A 12533-nucleotide genomic window follows, 5' to 3' on the forward strand; every position below is an offset into this window, starting at 1 on the left:
TATCAGGCCAAAGGGGGTCTATCAAGTCCACCATCTTGTTATTACAGTGGCCAACCTGATGCCCCCCAACGCAAAGCCTGCAAGCAGGACATGAGCACAACAACAGCAGGTGTTTGGTTATTTGCATTGAACCAGAGAAATGTTACAATGCTGTCAAAAGTTCAAAACATACCTCAGGTGCTGTAGTGTGTGCAACAACAGATTGCCCACTACCTTAGGATGGATTTAGATACATGGATGTGTGCTAGCAACAATATGCATTCCTTACATCAGAAATTCCACATCTAGAGAGCTTGCAGAGTGTGATAAAGCTTGAGGAAGAACAATGTTGGCCAACCTCACCCACCTGATCAGATCTGGCCATCTCCCAATGACAAAAAGTTGGGATAGAGTAAGGACCGTGATGTAACAGAGACAAGGACCAGAAAACAGGAAATGTCTTGGGTAAACAAGGACCGTTGTGGCAGCACATGCACTGTGGGGAGAGCAGGTACCCAGGAGTCTAGCCAGGCTCTTGGCACAAATGAGAGAGGTGGGAAGATCCAGTTTGTTTCTCCACCCCACCTTCCAGAACGAGACACACATCTGCTACCTGCCTGACCTGCAGGTTGAAAGGACAGCTCCTGGTGTGAGGTGACATTAACAGCTGCTTAGCAACCGCAGCTGCATAGTTGGTCACTGACCAATCAGGCAAAGGGAAGGAGAAATGTCAGCAAAGTTCACATGCATCCTTTCTGTCTGGCATTTTGAACTAGGAGATACTTTGGGAAAGAAGGGGAATGAGAGGGCTGGGGCATTTAATCCAAAGTCCCCTTTATGTAAAGGTAAAGGGACCCCTGACCATTAGGTCCAGTCGTGGCTGACTCTGGGGTTGCGGCGTTCATCTTGCTTTATTGGCCGAGGGAGCTGGTGTACAGCTTCCGGGTCATGTGGCCAGCATGACTAAGCCACTTCTGGCAAACCAGAGCAGTGCACAGAAACACCATTTACCTTCCCGCCAGAGTGCTACCTATTTATCTACTTGCACTGCATGCTTTTGAACTGCTAGATTGGCAGGAGCAGGGACTGAGCAATGGGAGATTACCCCGTTGCGGGATTCGAACCGCTGACCTTCTGATCGGCAAGTCCTAGGCTCTGTGGTTTAACCCACAGAGCCACTCGCATCCCTTTATGTACATAACTTAATAAGAGTCCTGCTGGATCAGGCGCGTCTAGTCCAGCTTCCTATCCTCACAGTGGCCACCTAGATGCTTGTGAGGCACCGGCAAGCAGAACCTGAGCACAAGTGCGCTCTCCCCTCCTGTAGCTTCCAGCAACTGGTATTCTGAAGCATTGCTGCCTCTGACTGTGGAGGTAGAACATGGCCATCATGTGGGATACTTCCTCCCTCTCCCCCACCTCCCAAAACCCACCCATCTTCTTTTCCCATAAAGACTTATTTTCATTGCTCATTACCTGCTTGATCAAAACTGTTTCAAATTATGAAGGCGGCAGCAGGAAGTCCAAGCTGACCTGGAGAAGCCTTTTGGCTGCCTGCCTGCCTGCCAACCAGAGCAATGGGACTCGGCGGGGAGCTAATGGCTGTTAGTATCTTCAAAGGAAGTGCTAAGAGGCCAACAATGTAATTACCATGTATATGTTATGTTAAGTGGCCCTTGAGTTTTCCCTGCCACAGAGAGGACTGGGGGACATTTCACCTTCTTCTTCCATTGGGTATCAACCCCCCCAAAACATACGGTGGGGTGGGGAAGAGGCATTTAATGCAGGAAATGAGCATTTCTTAATTTGAAGGGTGTTCTGTAGTAGCAGTAATAATAATGCTATTAAATTAAAATGAGCTAGTGGTGGCAACACTTTTTCCCTCATATTGTGAAGCCATTAACACACGGGTAACCAACATGGTGCCCTGCAGATGGTGTGAATTATGACTCCCATCATCTCTGAACATTGAGCATGCTGGTTGAGGCTGATGGGATTTGTAGTCCAACAACACCCAGAGGGCCACCAGTTCCCTCCCTTAAAATGAGACTTTACCAGTGAGTTACCAATTGCCATTCTTGTGATACAGAAGGAGTGGCTGCTCTCTTCTCTAAGGACATGACATGTCCTACTATAGCCCCATGGTTCTTCTGCCCCATTTGTCCAGCATAGGTTGCTTCTTGAGATCTGGTGGTGCAAACCTCTCTTTGCTCCACAGTGGCTGAAGCAAGCCAGTGAGATCTAGCTCTAGGTTAGAATTTGACAGAAGGTTAAGTAGGATCACGCTCAAATCTACACAATACAGATCTTTGTAGGCAAACACATGATAATTGGGGGCTGGGGATTCAAGCCTGTCTGAATCAGACCCAGGTGGGAATTGGCTGAGGACAGACTGATGTTGGTGGGGCAGTATCCTATTTGCGCTAATGGACCAGACTCCATTATTTATGAACGAGTGCTTATTGCCACTTGCACGCCCCAGTCACTTCTGAGCCCTGAATTAATCTGAGCCACATAGAGTTGAAAGAGGAAGTGATAAACAGCACCCTTTCTCCAACTTCCTCCTTCAGCTCTATGTACTTTTCAAGGGAGAGAAAGCTATCCACTACGCCACCTCACTGAGTGAGGGGGCATTCAAAGGGTTTGTGGGCACCAGGGAAAGACCTCAAAGTTGCCAATGCACCCATAGCTCCCACACAGGTAGTCCCCTATCTGGAGAAAACTGGTGCAGCAACCTTACAAAAGCAAAGCTGTTCTAGATCTGGTCAATGTGTGACTGGGATGCTGCCTATAAACCAAAGAGGAATGTGGTGATTATGATAGTAATATGCTGCAGCATATGCATCTGATCTTTTGGTTTATTTGTGTGTGTGTGTTTTTGGGGGGGTTCACCTGAAAGTCCCCCTCCTGCAATTGCTGGTTTGTTTTTTTTGATACTGTTGATATGGTTTGAATTTGCAACTTTTGTTTGAATTTGGGCCTTTTGTATTGCTCATTCTTGCATTATTTTGTATTTACGTATCTCTGTTTATTCATTGTGAGCCACCTTGGGGGCTTTTTGGGCTTAAAGGCGGCATATAAATGAACAGTAACATAACAACACAACACAACATACTTCTAGTCCCCAGAAATAAGAGCTGCCAGCCCATGTGTTGAATGGACCAGCTTAAATTAGGACTGTGTGAATGTGTGTGTCTGTGTGACATACTTACCTATAGCTGTGCAGAACACCAGTGAAAATACATTCGTTTCTGGGTGAGGGCGATAGTATTTGTGCAGAGGCAGGGACTGGAACAAGGAGCTCATCAAGTGAGAACGTTAATAAAATGAACATCTGCGAAGTTTCTGTCACTTGTGGGAATTGTAGCCATAGAAAGAGAAAGAGAGCGGGTGTGCGAGAGAAAAATTAAGATTCATGAATACACATCTTAATCCATCAATGATCATTACACATTTATTATTTGGTTAGAATAGTGACTCTTCGATGGCAACAGAGATCAGGACTTCAGTGCTGCATGTTAAGAGTGACACAGCCAGGGGAATTGTCCTTATTCGCTCACCCTCCTAGCTATTACTATTCAGTGGGGTTTCTAATAATATTAAACCTGCTAGGTCCCACAAGGCTCCTGGTGGGGCTATGATGACTCAGGCAGAACCACCTCAAATTCTTATTTGTGACTCTAGAAGGCATATCCAGTAATGACTTGTGACAAAAGGCTGTGGCTCAGTGAAAGAGCATCTGATTTGCGTTCAGGTTCAACCCCTAATGATATGTCTAGGTGCGGCTTGGAGAGACCTGCCTGAAACCCTGAAGAGCCACTGCCAGTCAGTGTAGGCAGTACTAACCTAGATGGGCCAATAGGGTAAAGGTAAAGGGACCCCTGACCATTAGGTCGAGTCGTGACCGACTCTGGGGTTGCGGTGCTCATCTCACTTTACTGGCCGAGGGAGCCGGCGTACAGCTTCTGGGTCATGTGGCCAGCATGACGAAGCCGCTTCTGGCGAACCAGAGCAGCGCATGGAAATGCCGTTTACCTTCCCGCTTATTTATGTACCTATTTATCTACTTGTACTTTGACGTGCTTTCAAACTGCTAGGTTGGCAGGAGCAGAGACCGAGCAACGGGAGCTCACCCCATCACGGGGATTCGAACCGCTGACCTTCTGATTGGCAAGTCCTAGGCTCTGTGGTTTAACCCACAGCACCACCTGCGTCCCTCCAGATGGATCAATAGTCTGACTCAAATAAGGCTGCTTCCTATATTCCTATATGTAATTACCAATTGCAAAGTGACAGGCTCAGAGCCCAGTGAAAAGAGATCAAGAAAAGATGGCGGTGTGCCTGCAATTTTCCTCTCATGTATTTTCAGAAACAGGAAAATAAAGTTTAAAGACTAAAAGAAAAGGTGGTGACACCCATGCCACCAGTCCTGACAGGAAGACTTCCTGAATTTGTTAAGATCAGCTGGCAGGAAGATTTGGAGAGGTACTTGTGGGTTCAGCTTTGATGGAATCTTTCTTGAGCTTGGCCAAAGAAAATGACAGGGTGGGGAGGAGGGAGAAAACTCTGCGTGTTCAGGCAGGGAGATTGAAAACAGAGAGTTAAGTCATAGAAGTGAAGCAGGCAGTTCTTGACTTTTACACAGTTTACACATTTACTTGCACTTTCCCCCATCCCAGAATAGAAGCAACAAAAACCTCTTCAGCACCAAGTTCTGTGTGGGCATATAAATCAGAGGAGTGAAATCAAAACATTGGGATTTTTAAAAAACAACAACTTCCCAGTAATCAGATTAATGCAGCAATGCTGGCTGTCCAGGGGAGCTGTGGAGCTTCCTAGCTTTGTAACCTCCAAGACCAGCTTGGCCAAATACAGGTAGCTTTCAGAACACCTGTCTAGGATGCTGCAGGTGCTAGGTACATCTCTGTGTGTGTGTGTGTGTGTGTGTGTGTGTGCGTGCGTGCGTGCGTGCTAGATTGCCCACTGGGTTCCCACCAACACTTCTAGGGTTCCACCATATTTCCACATGCACCTTGGGAAAACAATCTGCTATCAATTACCAAGTGCTTGGAAAAGGAGGTAGCTGCAGCCCCCGGTACAGGTGGAAAAGCAAAGGGCACAGATGCTTTCCTTCCTTCCTGCTAATTTCCTCTGTGTCTCTAGCCAAGACCCTTGGCCTAGAAAGGCTGTGTGCAGAAGGACATCAGGGCAGGGAGCCACACAGGTTGGCTCCGGTGCAGCATTCGGGTGGGTGAGCACCATGTGACCTCCTGCACACCTCTCCATATGATGTCAGGATGACTCGATGGCATCAAGTGCACTGGCTCAGGAGAATTGGTGCTATGCTTGATCTGGCAGGGAATGGATTACGCGTGTTCCTTCCTTCTTCCTCCTTCCCCGCCGCCCCCAGCATTTGACTGGCAGCTGGGGGTGGGGGTGGGGAGAGAGAAGAACCCAATCTAAATGTTCCCAGGGGTCCAGAGAAGAACTCATTACAGCCAGCCTGCCAGTAGCCAGCAGTTCTGCTTTGTGAGCTGTGAAACTAATGTTTATCCACCACTCAGTTAGATTCAGTGCCATTTAAGAGGCAGAGGGTATTAAAAGGGAGGGATGGAGCACTCTGTTGCCCAGGGGGTTTCTGCAACCAAGCCTGTGCACAGGAACCCAGTGCAGTTTGCTTAAGGCAAGGAGATAGCTAGCTAGGGCAACCAGGCTGAGCCAAGAGCAAGGAGTAAGGGATGTGTGCAGCCACTGTGGTTCACCTTCCAGCCATTTCCCACAGTTGGTTGCTTGCAGGCATCTCCCTAGCCCAGACAGAACCAAGGGGTGGGTGTGGGGGGTGGGAATCTGCTCTCCATGCCTGCCCCTCTGATCTCGATAAATGCTCCTTTCTTGCCAGAAAGCTGGCAATTGGTTGCATTCTGAATGAGAGTAAATCAGAGCAGCGAATTGCCCTATAGAGCAGTCCTGGTGTCCAGTCCTGGCCATTCCTCATGCCTCACAGTCAATCTAGGGCTGGTTGGGGGCTGATGGGAGTCATAATTCAAAATATCTGGAGGGGGCAATGTTGGCAAAGGTTTCCTTACAGAAAAAGGGAGGTGGGGGCACCAGAGGATAATTTGGGAGGGGTTCGCAGAGGACCAATTAATCCATTTGTTAAAGTAATAACATAGCAGTCTTCATATCCAATTTATTGTAATCCTGGCTATTCTCCCTGGCTGCTAACACACCACCCCATGGCTGAACACACCAGGGCTGCCATGTTTGCCTTCAAATTACTCCTCAAAACTCGCTTTTTCTTTGAAGCTTTTGACACAACTCGTCAGTCCTCAGGTTCACCTGAAACGACGCCTAAATTCTGCCAGTGGCATTTGCTTGCTTGCCCCCATCCCTTGAGACCCTTCTCTCATCCTCTCCATCTCTCTTCCTTTGTTGTGTCTCCTCCACTATTAAAATCCCAAATTGAAGCTTCCTCAGGAAGGTTATGTTACTTGGGTAACCACCATGTTCTTGGCTGGTCATCTGTGAGATTAATTGTAAGTAACAAGACCCGCTTTCAACTGGATCTACTCAACATTAGACCAGCAGCACCCAGTCTTTCATCTAGCCTTTTTATTTCCCACTGTATTCCACCCTCCTTTATCAGTTCATATTCATATTGTTAGTTCTGTTTTGATTTTGACAAGGTTTCTACCAAGGGGAATGGTAGTGGCTCAGTGACAGAGCACCTGCCTTGCAAGCAGAAGGGCCCAGGTTCAATCCCTGGTGTCTCCGAATAGGGCTGAGAAAACTCCTGGCCTGAAACCCTGGAGAGCCACTGCTGCCTGTCAGTGTAGACAATACTAGATGGGCCAGTTGTCTAACTCAGTATAAGGCAGCTTCCTGTGTTCCTGTGTAGGGCCCAGCTTCCCTGCTAGGCTTTGTTTCCAGGCACCTTCCAGAGCAAATTATCTCTCTGTGGGACATTCGCCATGTTTTTAGAGAGGATCTCCCCTGTCCTTTTGTAATCTTGCGGGGTTGGAAGCTCTTTTGCTGTTCTGCTTCCAGTGCCCCACCCTGTTCACTTTCTCTGGCACTCTCAGTCTGCAGCAGCTCTGTGCACCTCAACAATAGCTGTGCCATCTTTCAAGGAAAAGTGAGAAGGTCGACAATGACATTCTTCACATTCTTTCCAGTAAGGGAGGGGGGGAATCACTGGGGTAGCAGAAGAAGGGGATAGTCCAAAGCATTGAGTACCTGGGAGGAAGGTCAGGCTTGAGGTGAATCATAGAACTGTAGAGTTGGAGGGGACATCAAGGGTCATCCTGACAATGCAGGAATCACAGCTAAAGAGTAGATAATAATGATAATAATTTATTATTTGTACCCCGCCCATCTGGCTGGGTCTCCCCAGCCACTCTGGGCGGCGTCCAACAAAGATTAAAAATACATTAAAATGTCACACATTAAAAACTTCCCTGAATGTCTTCTAAATGTCAAGTAGTTGTTTATCTCTTTGACATCTGATGGGAGGGTGTTCCACAGGGTGGGCACCACTACCAAAGAGGCCCTCTGCCTGGTTCCCTGTAGCTTTGCTTCTCGCAGTGAGGGAACTGCCAGAAGGCCCTAGGCGCTGGACCTTAGCAGAATGAAGGGGGTGGAGATGCTCTTTCAGGTATACTGGGATGGATGGCCTCCCAACCTCTGCTGGAAAACATCCAATGAAGGAGACTTCACCACCTTCCAAGGTAGTCTGTTCCACTGTTGAACAGCTCTTGCCATCAGAACGTTATCCCTGATGTTTAGGCAGAATATACTTTTTTTTGTAATTTGAATCCATTTGTTTGGGTCCTACCCTCTGGAGCAGAAGAAAACAAGTTTGCCCCATCTTCTGTGAGACAGGTATTTGAAGATGCCTACTACACCACCTCTCAGTCTCCTCTTTCCCAGGCTCAACATACCCAGCTCCCTCAATCTCATAAGGCTTGGTTTCCAGATCCTTAATCATCTTGGTTGCACTCCTCTGCACATGTTCCAGCTTATGAATACCCTTCTTAAATTGTGGTGCCCAGAACTGGACACAGTACTCCAGGTGTGGTCTGACCAAGGCAGAATATAATGGGACTATTACTTCCCGTAATCTGGACACTATACTTCTGTTGATGCAGCCTAAAATAGCATTAGCTTTGCATTAGTAGGAGGAGAAACCATAATTAAGACCTCCATACCCATTTGTTTTGGGAGGGGGCAGGAAATAGCTACATCATGGAGACCTGGGTAAGAGGAGCATAATTAGGAGGGTTATGATAATTTTAGGTAAAAGGGTATACTTCCTACCACCTCACAGAAGAAAACAAGCAAATCTTATAAGAACCCAGTTTCAGTAGGAAAGCTGCTGAGTTCCTGAGCTCCCCACCCACACTGTTGCTCCTCTTCAGATGTTGCATGCTATTTTCATGCACTTGACAGTGGCTGATTCAGAAGCCACAAAGTTGTTTATTCTTTGGGGGAAAGATGTGCATGTAAAAGGCTAAACCTTGCACAATGTGTTCTCAGCAGCTACAGGGTTGGAAACGGCAAGCTGTGTGGTGCGTGGTGCTTTAGGGTTCATGCACAGGCATTTACTTTGATGTGCACCAGAAGAAAAGGGGTATGTATTGCAAACTCACTCACTCAGAGATGTATTGATTTATTAAAACAATTATATGCCGTGCTTCATCCTATCGGATTTCAGCATATGTATCATTTAAAGCTAATACAATAATAAAAAAAGGTAAAAGCAGCTGATTAAGCCTAAAAGCAGACCAAGATATCCTCAAGTTAAATCAATTAAAAGAGGGATAAAGAACCTGCAAGCTGCCAGAGGTGAGCATGCCATTGACTGTAGGAGTTCTCCTGCCCTGGAGAAGAGGGAGAACTGAACACAAAACTAGCTTTAACTTTTAGCTCTTGTTACAAATGGCAAAAAGGCAACTTCAGGTAGTTAATGGCTTCCTTTCAGTTGTGGAGTTAATGACTTTATAACTAGAACTGATCCAAACAGTCAAAGAATCCAGTGTGTTCAATTGATTTAACTGGATTCAATTTATTTTTAATTATTTCAATTTTGTTTTGAGCCTCATGACTCCCAATGGCTCGGTCGGCGGCGGGGGCGGCGGGGGGCTGTGTGCAGCCACACTAGAAACCATTTGGATATAAATAAAGGTTTGGACTTGGTAAGGAGTTTGGCCCTGGTGGCGGCTGAAGAGCAAGCAGCAGCTACTGAATTTATTAGACTGCATTCTGTCATCAGGAAAGCTTAATACCAGGGGATCTGAAACCATCAGGAAAATGCTGGGGGCGGGGGAGGTAGAGAAGACAGCAAAAGGCTTTTTGTTGCCTTATTATTTATTTAGCTTTTTTTTTTTTTGTCCATCGATCCGCCATGCCCCAAAATGTTTACTCTGCAAATTTAGTCAAGAAGGGAGCTTAGCAAACACCAGTGCCCAGAGGATTTGAATAGCATTGCCCAGTCAGGCTGACTGCCAAGTTTGCAAAGGGACAGAAGCACTGCAGACCATGTGTAAGGGACGGAAGCAACACCTAAGCAGGGAGGACCAATGGGGTGCTCCTTCGGGAAGAACCCAGGAGGCTGTCTGCCAGGGATTGGTCCACCTGGAACTCTTTTATGCATAATAATGAATGAGAGCTGGGACAGAATGAGAGCATGTTGGTCTCATGCTGTTTCAAGGTTCTAGTCCATATTTTTTTAAGTCCTGGGCCCTTCTGCTCCCCTGATCCCATGAACAGAGTGATGATGAGTGATGTTGACAAGGTGCTGCACAGATGCAAGGGGACAAGGTGTGACAATGGCCGACCCAAGAAGGGAAGGCTCCGGTACTGCCATTTTAGCAAAAACCTCCAGAGGAGCTCATCTATTGCTAATGTTAGTCCATTGCAGTAAAAGCTGTCTTCAGCAAAGACCTTCCTGACCTTCCATGGAACTTATTCCTCCATTCCTAATGGATGACCCCAACCCTGCAACTCCAATCCAGATCTTCTCTATCTAATATAGACTGTGAAAGCTCAACCATGCTTTACATTCATGGTGTGATGAGAAATCACATTATGAGTTTTTGAAAAAATAAATGCCAGACCTGGAAATAGGGGTGGGGAGAGACAATTGTCACTGGGGGAATTTTAAAGCTGCGAGATGGGGAAAGATGCAGTATAAAATTCATGCCCCTCCCCCGCACTGCAACCATTGGTGCCAACGGGAGCTCCCCAATTGTGTAATGCTAATTGCTGCTTAGTGGGTGAGTGGGATTTCTACCGAGAGCTCAGCTAGGGAGGGGACAACATAAACTCATCCCCTCCATGCTTCTGTGCACTCACACACACATCATATGCACACAAATGCTGTTTATTTTTTTAAAAAAACACACACAACACCATGTGCTTTTTTAAAAAATGTATTGTTCATGTTACGTGCAATCAGGCCCTAAGACTACTGAACATGGAGAGAGCATCATTTGTGCATCACACTCAGGACATTAAATACCGTACTTTTCCATGTATAAGACAAGGTTTTATACTGAGAAAACAATGTAAAAATTCTGGGCTCGTCTTATACATGGGTAGTACAGAGTGGGGATGGGGGATTTGTTGCTGGCGCGAGTATTAGAATATCAGCAGTGACTTTGCGGGTGATCGTGGCTGCAGCAAGGGCTGCTGTTGATTGGCTGCTGTTGCGGCAAATGGGCGGGCTGATGGCGGCTGCTGGTGGCGATCAGGCAGAAGATTGTTGGCTTCCGCAATGCTTGGATTGGTAATGTCAGGAGAGCGATTATTGGCAACCCCCCCCATTTTCTTAATTTTTAAGTCCCCCAAAATAGGGTGCGTCATATAAATGGGGGCGTGGTATACATGAAAAAATACAGTAATATTTCAAGTGTTTTTCAGTGTGATGCTTTGGATTTTAGTGGTGTTTCACACACACACACTTTCCTATTCATTGTATTAACGACTTCTCCGTAGGATGTGAGTCATTATTCTCATTATGCATCCTATAATATGCTCTGCCTCAAATGCTCTGTCGATAATCGTGTCTCCCAATAATTGGCTGTCTGTGGATATTTCGGAAGATGCGCACGAGGCACGCACACAAGGTGCATGAAACAAAGTGCATGGAGGTGTGAAGCTGGCAAGCAGCTTGTGCGCATCCTCCGTTCTCCTGTAGGTGAAGAGAAGATGTCCTCGCTTGGGCATTTCTGTGGCATTCCTTGAGCAGCAGCAGCAGCCCTGTCTTTCTCAAAGGGGGATGCAGTTCCTCAGCCCATCCCTCCAGGATGGCAGGCGACGGAAGGGCTTAATTGGTGCTCCAGCCAGAGACGCGATGAATTGTTCTGTTCTAAAGCTCCCGCAACAGCCGCAATCAAACTCCCTTTACAGCTGTGTCTCACTTGGCTGAGTAAGAGGCCAGTCTTCCCGAGGATACTTCCTCCCTTGCACTGTAAATGCTATTAAGAAGGTTGTATAAATGATTGGGGGAAAGGGGCCCGCTGCAAGCCTAACCACCATGCACTGCGGCATCCGTGCCCTCGCCGTGCTGAGCAAACTATATGTCTTCATAATTTGATTGTGCCCTAATCCCAGAGGCTCCTCGTGGCGCTATTGAACACCGATGGAGTTATTTCAAAACATAAATAATATTATCAAAGAGGGTCCACTGGGTAAACAGAGCCAATGTGTAAATTGTCAGAGCGTGCTATCGATTGTTCTGTGCTGACTAATGAATTATTCTGTTTAAGAGCCCACGGAAAATGGCATTCGGTGGTTCCAAGGGAAGGGGGCCTTTGAAGGAATCCCCCAAAGCCCTCCTTATCTTTCTATTGCTCTGGCCACCGCAGCTCCAGAGAATTCTCTCCCGGCAAATGCGCTGCTAAAAGTCAGCAAACATAACAGGTGAGCCTGTGGCTGAAGGACCTGGGAGAGAGATTTATTAAAGATGGCAGCCTGTCACGGGGCATTTCCAGAACATTTTCCTAACCTTTGATCCTTGCGGATTTGTCATTTCCTCTTCATTTCTCATCACCAAACCCTTTGATTTCCTCTCCTTTCCTACTTTTGCAAAAGAGCTGCCTCAGCGTCATCCATGAGTGTGTGTGTGTGTGTGTGTGTATCTCAAGCAGAAGTTGTGTGGATGTTGGGCTGACTCTGAGCCTGCAAAGGGTTAATAGGATCAGCTCCCTGGCTCCTGACCAGCCAACCCCAACTGATGGGGGTCGCCTTCACCCCTCTCTGGTTCTGGAAGGCTGATTGAGGTCAGCAGGAATGGAAGCAAGCAGGCAGCTAGCCTTACCCTGCAAAAACACAACCCGGAGAACTTTTAAGTCTTGCGGAAAAGGAGGCGATAGCAATGCAGACTAACAGGTAGGATAGAATGAACGGACTATGGAGGTAACAAGAAATAGCATATTCTCTCCACCACCACATAGACCACTGCCTGTTTTTTATCCTCTTGCACACCAGGGTCCCACTTCCATTAAAAAGGAAGTTTTTGACTCCTCCTTTTACTGGGGATTTTAGACTCAGGG

Source organism: Podarcis gaigeae, assembly GCF_964106915.1.
Source record: "Podarcis gaigeae genome assembly, chromosome: 15".
NCBI classification, from domain to species: domain Eukaryota; kingdom Metazoa; phylum Chordata; class Lepidosauria; order Squamata; family Lacertidae; genus Podarcis; species Podarcis gaigeae.